An 8,415-nucleotide genomic window follows, 5' to 3' on the forward strand; every position below is an offset into this window, starting at 1 on the left:
TGCTTGTTTGAATTGACTTAAGTTTGTTGATAATGTTATGTTCGTCGAGTGCATGCAATACTTTAAAGGGTTTAATTAATTCCTTGTTTAATCTAGGTCAAATGTGGTGGGTCATATCAGGAAGGAACCAGATCCGCCAAAGTCGAGGTGGAGCCAGTCAATCAATAGCTTCCTGTCAAGGATTGCTATTACTACCAAGTACATGTCAAAAGCAGGTTTAAAGTGTTTTTACACCATCTATTAATAAGATTGGATTGATGGCCCAGTTTATATTGCATTTTTCAAGCCCACACAGACATGCTGACCCTGCTGATGGGTTGGAACAGGAAGCTGCAGAACATGGGCCATACTTTAGCACAAAGATACCGGAAGAAATAATCCTCTATGTATAATTGATATAGATTCTGGTAGGCTAGACACTCATTAGCTGTCTAATGTATAATGTCAATGTATCGGCCTGAAGAATTCCATTGATTTAAATGTATCTCAACTTTGAAAATGACCGATCATTACTCAAACACTCGTCTTACGGACAGTATGCAAACAAACTATGTATAGATTAAATTCATGTTTAAGGAATTTCACAGTACGTATAAACCTAATTCTATTTCCATATTCTCATGTCCTTTCCTCAGATTGTTTACATTTCTGGAGGCCCCCTGTATTGCGTGCACATCTTATAGAATGGGTCTTGAAATATTTACTCTCAACACCCCTCCTTTGTGTCTGATCTTCAGACACAAGGATCTACATGAAATTGGACAGCCTTCAAGCCCTGAATACCCAGTTGGCTGTAGAAGACTACGATCTACCATAACGGGGTCTTATATTAAACCTGTTAAATTATGAATGCTGTCAATTGTATCTTCCTGTGCACTGTTGTCATTGGCTATTACATTTACCTTGGTAGAATCAACTGAAGACATCGATGGCCCTCTACAGGACTTACAGAGGAAAATAGAGGGGCTTACTGTTGGCATCAAACATTGGACTGTAACATTGACTCAGGGAGACAAGCAGGTGCAGGTAGTTTAATAATGACGGTATAATGCTACAAACCAAGCTACCCCCATCTGACAAGGAAACATAACCAATACTGCCTGAATAGTGACACCAGGGAGTGCTAGATAAAGGGGACGTAATCAAGGTAGTGATGGAGTCCAGGTGTGCCTCGTGATGGGGCGCAGGTGTGGGTAATGAGGGATGCCAGGTGTACTTAATGATGGGTTGCTAGGACCGGTGGTTAGTACTGGGAGTAGACGTGACATGGACACAGCATCTCTACTATCAGATTGGGGGAAATTGGTATTTGTTCTGATATGAACTAGTTTAGTGGCATCTGGGTTAAAATAGTATAGTCCCAGAATTGCAAACTACACCACTCAAGCAAACACAAATGCTAATTGATTCCAGGTCTCGCCTCGAAAGTTTTCAAGAAACTGTTTGTGGGGAGTAAATAAGGGGTCATTCCAATTTACCAGAGTACTCATTTACACTGAGTGTACAAAACTTTAGGAACACCTGCTCTTCCCATAACAGACTCACCAAGTGAAAGGTATGATCCTTTATTAATGTCACTTGTTAAATCCACTTCAATCAGTGTAGATGAAAGGAGGAGACCGGTTAAAGAATAACTTTTAAGCCTTGAGGCAATTGAGATATGGAATGTGTATGTGTGCCATTCAGAGGGTGAATGGGCAAAACAAACTATTTAACGGCCTTTGATCTGGGTATTGTAGTAAGTGCCAGGCGCAATGGTTTGAGTGTGTCAAGAAATGCAACGCTGCTTGGTTTTTCACACTGAACAGTTTCCTGTAGGTAATCAAGAATAGTCCTCCACCCAAAGGCCATTCAGCCAACTTGACACAACTGTGGGAAGCATTGAAGTCAACATGGGCCAGCATCCCTGTGGAACACTTTCGACACCTTGTGGAGTCCATGCCCTGACGAATTGAGGCTGTTCTGGGGGCAAAAGGGGTGCAACTCAATATAAGGTATTCATAATGTTTTGTCCACTCAATATTTGAGATTAAAGCTGGTTTTGGTTTCTTTTTTTGCATATACTGTATATGGGGTGGCAGATAGCCCAGTGGTTAGAGCTTTAGGCCAGTAACTGAAAGGTTGCTGGATTGAATCCCGAGCTGACATGGTACAAATCTGTTGTTCTGCCCCTGAACAAAGCAGTTAATCCACTGTTCCTAAGCCGTCATTGTAAATAGGAATTTGTTCTTAACTGACTTGCCTAGTTAAATTTAAAAAACATATATATACCATGTTTTTTGTTCTTGGTCTTCAACAAGATGCTAAATAAAATGCAGCTAAATATTTGGGAGGAGAACCGTCTCTGAGAATTGGCTCAGTCAATGTTTTTTTCCATTATGAAACATCTGCCTTCCCTTGGCAAGTTCATGCATGTGGTACATTTTCCATTTAACTGAAGACATGTTTTCTCAGTTTTATCTTTAGCAATATTCACCAACATGTTTCACTGTCAATATGTTAACTAGATCCCATGTTAAGTCTGACCCAATTATGAACTACTTTAAGTGAAAGTCAGTATGCTCCATGCATTTGGTTACACAAATAGTCTGTTCCATTATTTGAATTAATTTTTGCTGCAGCCCCACTCATTTTAGGGAGTGTCTTTAATACTAATGAATTGTTTAATGAATTACAGAATCTGTTGATTTGCTTACAAAAGGGAAGGTGTTGGACGACTCCAGGAGGAAGAGTTGTGCTGTGAAATGCAACAACACTGGAGGGCCTCAGGAAGTCGAGCAGTGATACTGGAAGATCTCACGTTCCAGCTCAGTGATGAGATCACTTCAAACTGTGATTAACTTAAATGTTTTAATGTGTGATTTCTTGATAACTGCTTTTCAGAGAAATCTATAATCCATACATGAAATAAGAGGTGGCACAACAGCTTCAAAAGTTGTGTGGCAGAATTTGTACGTCTTTTCTGGGACCTGGAGTTTTTCCTGATCTTATGGCCTTGTAAGATAAAACTTGGGGTCCTATTCGTGGGCTATAACAAAAGGTTATTATTATATTATAGATAGCTTCACTTTCATCTGTGCTATCACTATAGGGCTGGGGTATTTCTTGCCAGGTCATGTGAATTGGAAACACTCCTGACCTACGGTGGAACAAACCCTTTCGAACTACCACAAACCTTGCTATTATTCATTCTGAATCTGATATCAAAAGAGCCAAAGACAACTACTTCAATAGACAACATACTCTGTAGTTTAGTGAACTACTATAGCATGGCTGAGGGTCCTTCTGTGGCTCAGTTGGTAGAGCATGGCGCTTGTAACGCCAGGGTAGTGGGTTCGATTCCCGGGACCACCCATACGTAGAATGTATGCACACATGACTGTAAGTCGCTTTGGATAAAAGCGTCAGCTAAATGGCATATATTATTATTATTATACAAAGAATCGTTACAATTTCTTTAAATATTGATTTCTCTAGTCACACACAATGTTAAGCAGTGGACTAAAAAATAAATTTCAATGTAGAAAGTATTTACATTTATTTGTTGATCTCCATTAAACCAAAAATTCTGAAATGTTCATCCCTAACTACATTTTCAGACAAGATAGAACGACTAAAGGGTGTTGCAATCTACTGCAAAGATAGCCTGCAGAGTTCTGTCCTACTATCCAGGTCTGTACCCAAACAATTTGAACATCTACTTTTAAAAATCCACCTTTCTAAAAACAAGTCTCTCACCGTTGCCGCCTGCTATAGACCACCCTCTGCCCCCAGCTGTGCTCTGGGCACCATATGTGAACTGATTGCCCCCCATCTATCTTCGGAGCTTGTGCTGCTAGGCGACCTAAACTGGAATATGCTTAACACCCCAGCCATCCTACAATCTAAGCTTGATGCCCTCCATCTCACACAAATTATCAATGAACCTACCAGGTACCACCCCAAAGCCGTAAACACGGGCACCCTCATAGATATCATCCTAACCAACTTGCCCTCTAAATATACCTCTGCTGTTTTCAACCAAGATCTCAGCGATCACTGCCTCATTGCCTGCATCCGTAATGGGTCAGCGGTCAAACGACATACACTCATCACTGTCAAACACTCCCTGAAACACTTCAGCGAGCAGGCCTTTCTAAGCGACCTGGCCGGGGTATCCTGGAAGGATATTGATCTCATCCCGTCAGTAGAGGATGCCTGGTTGTTTTTTTAAAATGCCTTCCTCACCATCTTAAATAAGCATGCCCCATTCAAGAAATTTAGAACCAGGAACAGATATAGCCCTTGGTTCTCTCCAGACCTGACTGCCCTTAACCAACACAAAAACAGCCTATTGCGTTCTGCATTAGCATCGAACAGCCCCCGTGATATGCAACTTCTCAGGGAAGCTAGAAACCAATATGCACAGGCAGTTAGAAAAGCCAAGGCTAGATTTTTCAAGCAGAAATGTGCTTCCTGCAACACAAACTCAAAAAAGTTATGGGACACTGTAAAGTCCATGGAGAATAATAACACCTCCTCCCAGCTGCCCACTGCACTGAAGATAGGAAACACTGTCACCACCGATAAATTCACTATAATTGAGAATTTCAGTAAGCATTTTTCTACAGCTGGTCATGCTTTCCACCTGGCTACCCCTTCCCCGGTCAACAGCACTGTACCCCCCACAGCAACTCGCCCAAGCCTTTCCCATTTCTCCTTCTCCCAAATCATGTCAGCTGATGTTCTGAAAGAGCTGCAAAATCTGGACCCCTACAAATCAGCCGGGCTAGACAATCTGGACCCTTTCTTTCTAAAATGATCTGCCGAAATTGTTGCCACCCCTATTACTAGCCTGTTCAACCTCTATTTCGTGTCGTCTGAGATTCCCAAAGATTTGAAAGCAGCTGCGGGCATCTGTTATGTTCACCAGTTTCTGTGTTGTAGATTGTGTATTTGAGTGTGTTTCAGGAGATGGCTTCCTGAAATCCCCCAGCAGTCGACTCCATGATTAATTGGAGAGCTGACCCCGCCACCTCGTCAGGACGCAGCTGTCTCCAATTTCCAATGACTTCTGAAGCTATAAAAGCCAGAGTTCTGTTGTTCAGGGGAGAGATTGATTGTGATGTAGATCATTGCTGAGAGAGGTTGATGGCTGAGGGGTATAGCATGTTGGTCGATGGTATGTACTATGTTGTTGGTAGCAGCTTTGGTATGTTCTGAGTTTGTTGCTTTGTCAGAGCTTCTTTAATGACCTGAGTTTGTTTTTGCTCAGTTTTGTTGTGAAGTGGATTGTTTCAGTTGTTCCCAGGGGGAAAGGGGAAGGCACCTAGGGAGTGCTTAGACAAGATGCCCGCGGGCATACATATACCCGTAGTATATTCACTGTCTAGGCACACTAGGTAAGACCTGGGCGGACCACCCCCTGTATTTTTGATTAGTGCACCAGGTGGTGCTAAATTAGGTAAGTAGTGGGTGGGTAGGCAGGTAAGGTAGGAGAGGGGGGCTTTGAATATTTTATTTGCTTTGGTTCTGTCTAGCCCCTTTTCCCCATATTACCGTGTGAAGGAATAAATTCCTAGTAAACGGTAAATTCTGTCTTTTGTCATCCTTACTCACACCTACAGTCCATACCTCTTTCACTTCACGTTGAGTTGTAGCAGGGTGTTGCGTTCCCTCTTCATAGAGGCGTGCGTAACACATCCCCCTCTTCAAAGGGGGGGGGGGGACACTCTTGACCCAAACTGATACAGACCTATGTCTATCCTGCCTTTTTAAGTTCTTCGAAAGCCAAGTCAACAGATTACCGACCATTTGAATCCCACCATACCTTCTCCGCTATGCAATCTGGTTTCAGAGCTGGTCATGGGTGCACCTCAACCACGCTCAAGGTCCTAAATGATATCTTAACCGCCATCGATAAGGAACAATACTATGCAGCTGTATTCCTTGACCAGGACAAGGCTTTTGACGCTGTCAATCACCACATCCTCATCAGCATGACTCGACAGCCTTGGTTTCTCTCATGATTGCCTCGCCTGGTTCACCAACTACTTCTCTGAGAGTTCAGTGTGTCATCGGAGGGTCTGTTGTCCGGGCCTCTGGCAGTCTCTATGGGGGTGCCACAGGGTTCAATTCTTGGACCGACTCTCTTCTCTGTATACATCAATGAGGTTGCTCTTGCTGCTGGTGAGTCTCTGATCCACCTCTACGCAGACATCACCATTCTGTATACTTCTGGCTCTTTGGACACTGTGTTAACAACCCTCCAGGTGAGCTTCAATGCCATACAACTCTCCTTCTGTGGCCTCCAATTGTTCTTATATACAAGTAAAACTAAATGCATGCTCTTCAACCGATCGCTACCTGCCCGCCTGTCCAACATCACTACCCTGGACGGCTCTGACTTAGAATATGTGGACGACTACAAATACCTAGGTGTCTGGTTAGACTAAACTCTCCTTCCAGACTCACACCAAACCTCTCCAGTCCAAAGTTAAATCTAGAATTAGCTTCCTACTTCGCAACAATGCATCTTTCACTCATGCTACCAAACATACCCGTGTGAAACTGACCGTCCTACCATTCCTCGACTTTGGCGATGTCATTTACAAAATAGCTTCCAATACCCTACTCAACAAATTGGATGCAGTCTATCACAGTGTCATCCGTTTTGTCACCAAAGCCCCATATACTACCCACCACTGCGACCTGTATGCTCTCGTTGGCTGGCCCTCGCTTCATACTCGTCGCCAAACCCACTTGCTCCATGTCATCTAGGTTTCTACTGTATTATTGACTGATTTACTCCATGTGTAACTCTGTGTATGTGTCAAACTATTTTGCTTTATCTTGGCCAGGTTGTAATTGTAAATGAACTTGTTCTCAACTTACCTACCTGGTTAAATAAAGGTGACATAAAATAAAAACACAGTATACTTGGTACCAATGGTTTTTTTTAATGTGTGAGTCATAAAACCACTAACATTGGTGTTGTCCTGGTCACCATCTGGCCCACCAGAAGTTGGTTCCCTTTTTATCCCAAAAACTCCCTAGTCCTTGCCGGTGACAAGCATACCCATAACATAATGCAGCCACCACCATGCTTGAAAATATGAATGGTACTCAGTGATGTGTTGGATTTGCCCCAAACGTAACTCTTTATATTCAGGACATCTTTGCCACATTTATTTTGCAGTATTACTTAAGTGCCTTATTTGCAAAAAGGATGCATGTTTTGTAATATTTTTTATTCTGTACAGACTTTCTTTGTTTAACTCTATTTAGGTTAGTATTGTGGAGTAACTATTATTGTTGAACCATGCTCAGGTTTCTCCAAACACAGACATTTAACTGCAACATTAAACTGTGAAATTATGTTGAACCAACGTGGAATAGATGTTGGAATACATTTTTGTGCCCAGTGGGTAGCTAATGAATATGTCTGTCAAACGTGTTTGGTGCCGCCGCTTTAAAAGTGGTGTGGAAAGGTACTCGGACCAACGCGATCTCGCCACACATTTTCCAGCAGCTCTGCATGAAATGTGTTCATGCACTCTGAGGCAAAAAAAAGTAGAGACAATATAAAAGGGGAAAAAAGGCTTTCAAACTATACCAGATTTTTTCCCCCCCAGTATACTGTGTGGTGGCAATACAGTTCTACAACCTGAGTGTGTTCTAGCCCTTAAAGTGCATATTGTAGATTTTCATAAGTACAATATACACAGTCGTCAGTTTATTAAGCACACCACCCCGTTCACAAAAATGGTTGGCTCCTACAGACAGTGAGGCCGTGACTTGCTATATAAAGCAGGCAGACGGGCATCTAGGCATTCAGTTACTGTTCGAATGAACATTAGAATGGGAAAACCGAGTGACTTAAGTGACTGAGTGTGGTATGATCGTCAGGTGCCAGGCGGTTGCAGTATATTAGAAACGCACGACAGTGTCTAGGGTTTACCGATAATGGTGTGATCGCGGCAGTCCAGGGGGCGAAAACAGCTCATTGATGAGAGAAGTCGAACGAGAAGGGCAAGAATCATGCAAGCTAACAGACGAGCCACCAGCAGGCAAATAACAGCACAGTACAACAGTGGTGTGCAGAACAGCAACTCGGAACACACAACTCGTCGGTCTTTGTCACGGATGGGCTATTGCAGCAGACAACCACTCCTGTATGCTAAAAACAAGAAGAAGCTGCTCCAGTGGGCACGCGATCACCAATACTGGACAATTGAGGAGTGGAAAAACATGGCCTGGTCCAGTGAATCCCGGTTCATTTTGCGTCCTGCTGATGGTAGTCAGGATTTGGAGTCCATGGCCCCATCCTGCCTGGTGTCAACAGTACAGTCTGGTGGTGTAATGGTGTGGGGAATGTTTTCCTGTCATATGTTAAGTCCCTTGAAACCAATTGAGCAACATTTCCATGCCCAAAGT

At 42.9% G+C, this 8,415-nt stretch overlaps 1 long non-coding RNA gene across 3 annotated transcripts; it reads left to right on the forward strand.

Moving 5' to 3' along the window:
- Positions 1-1,261: 1,261 nt before the first annotated feature.
- On the forward strand, positions 1,262-3,530 carry LOC118391645 (uncharacterized). Of its 3 annotated transcripts, none has more exons than XR_008060701.1 (3): positions 1,262-1,555; positions 1,809-1,994; positions 2,678-3,530. It is a non-coding gene; the product is annotated as an uncharacterized LOC118391645 (long non-coding RNA). The 3 variants fall into 3 exon arrangements; XR_004827173.1 differs by having other exon boundaries at positions 2,702-3,530; XR_004827172.1 differs by having other exon boundaries at positions 1,819-1,994; positions 2,702-3,530.
- Positions 3,531-8,415: the final 4,885 nt, after the last annotated feature.

Source organism: Oncorhynchus keta, chromosome 12, assembly GCF_023373465.1.
Source record: "Oncorhynchus keta strain PuntledgeMale-10-30-2019 chromosome 12, Oket_V2, whole genome shotgun sequence".
In the NCBI taxonomy this organism is placed as follows: domain Eukaryota; kingdom Metazoa; phylum Chordata; class Actinopteri; order Salmoniformes; family Salmonidae; genus Oncorhynchus; species Oncorhynchus keta.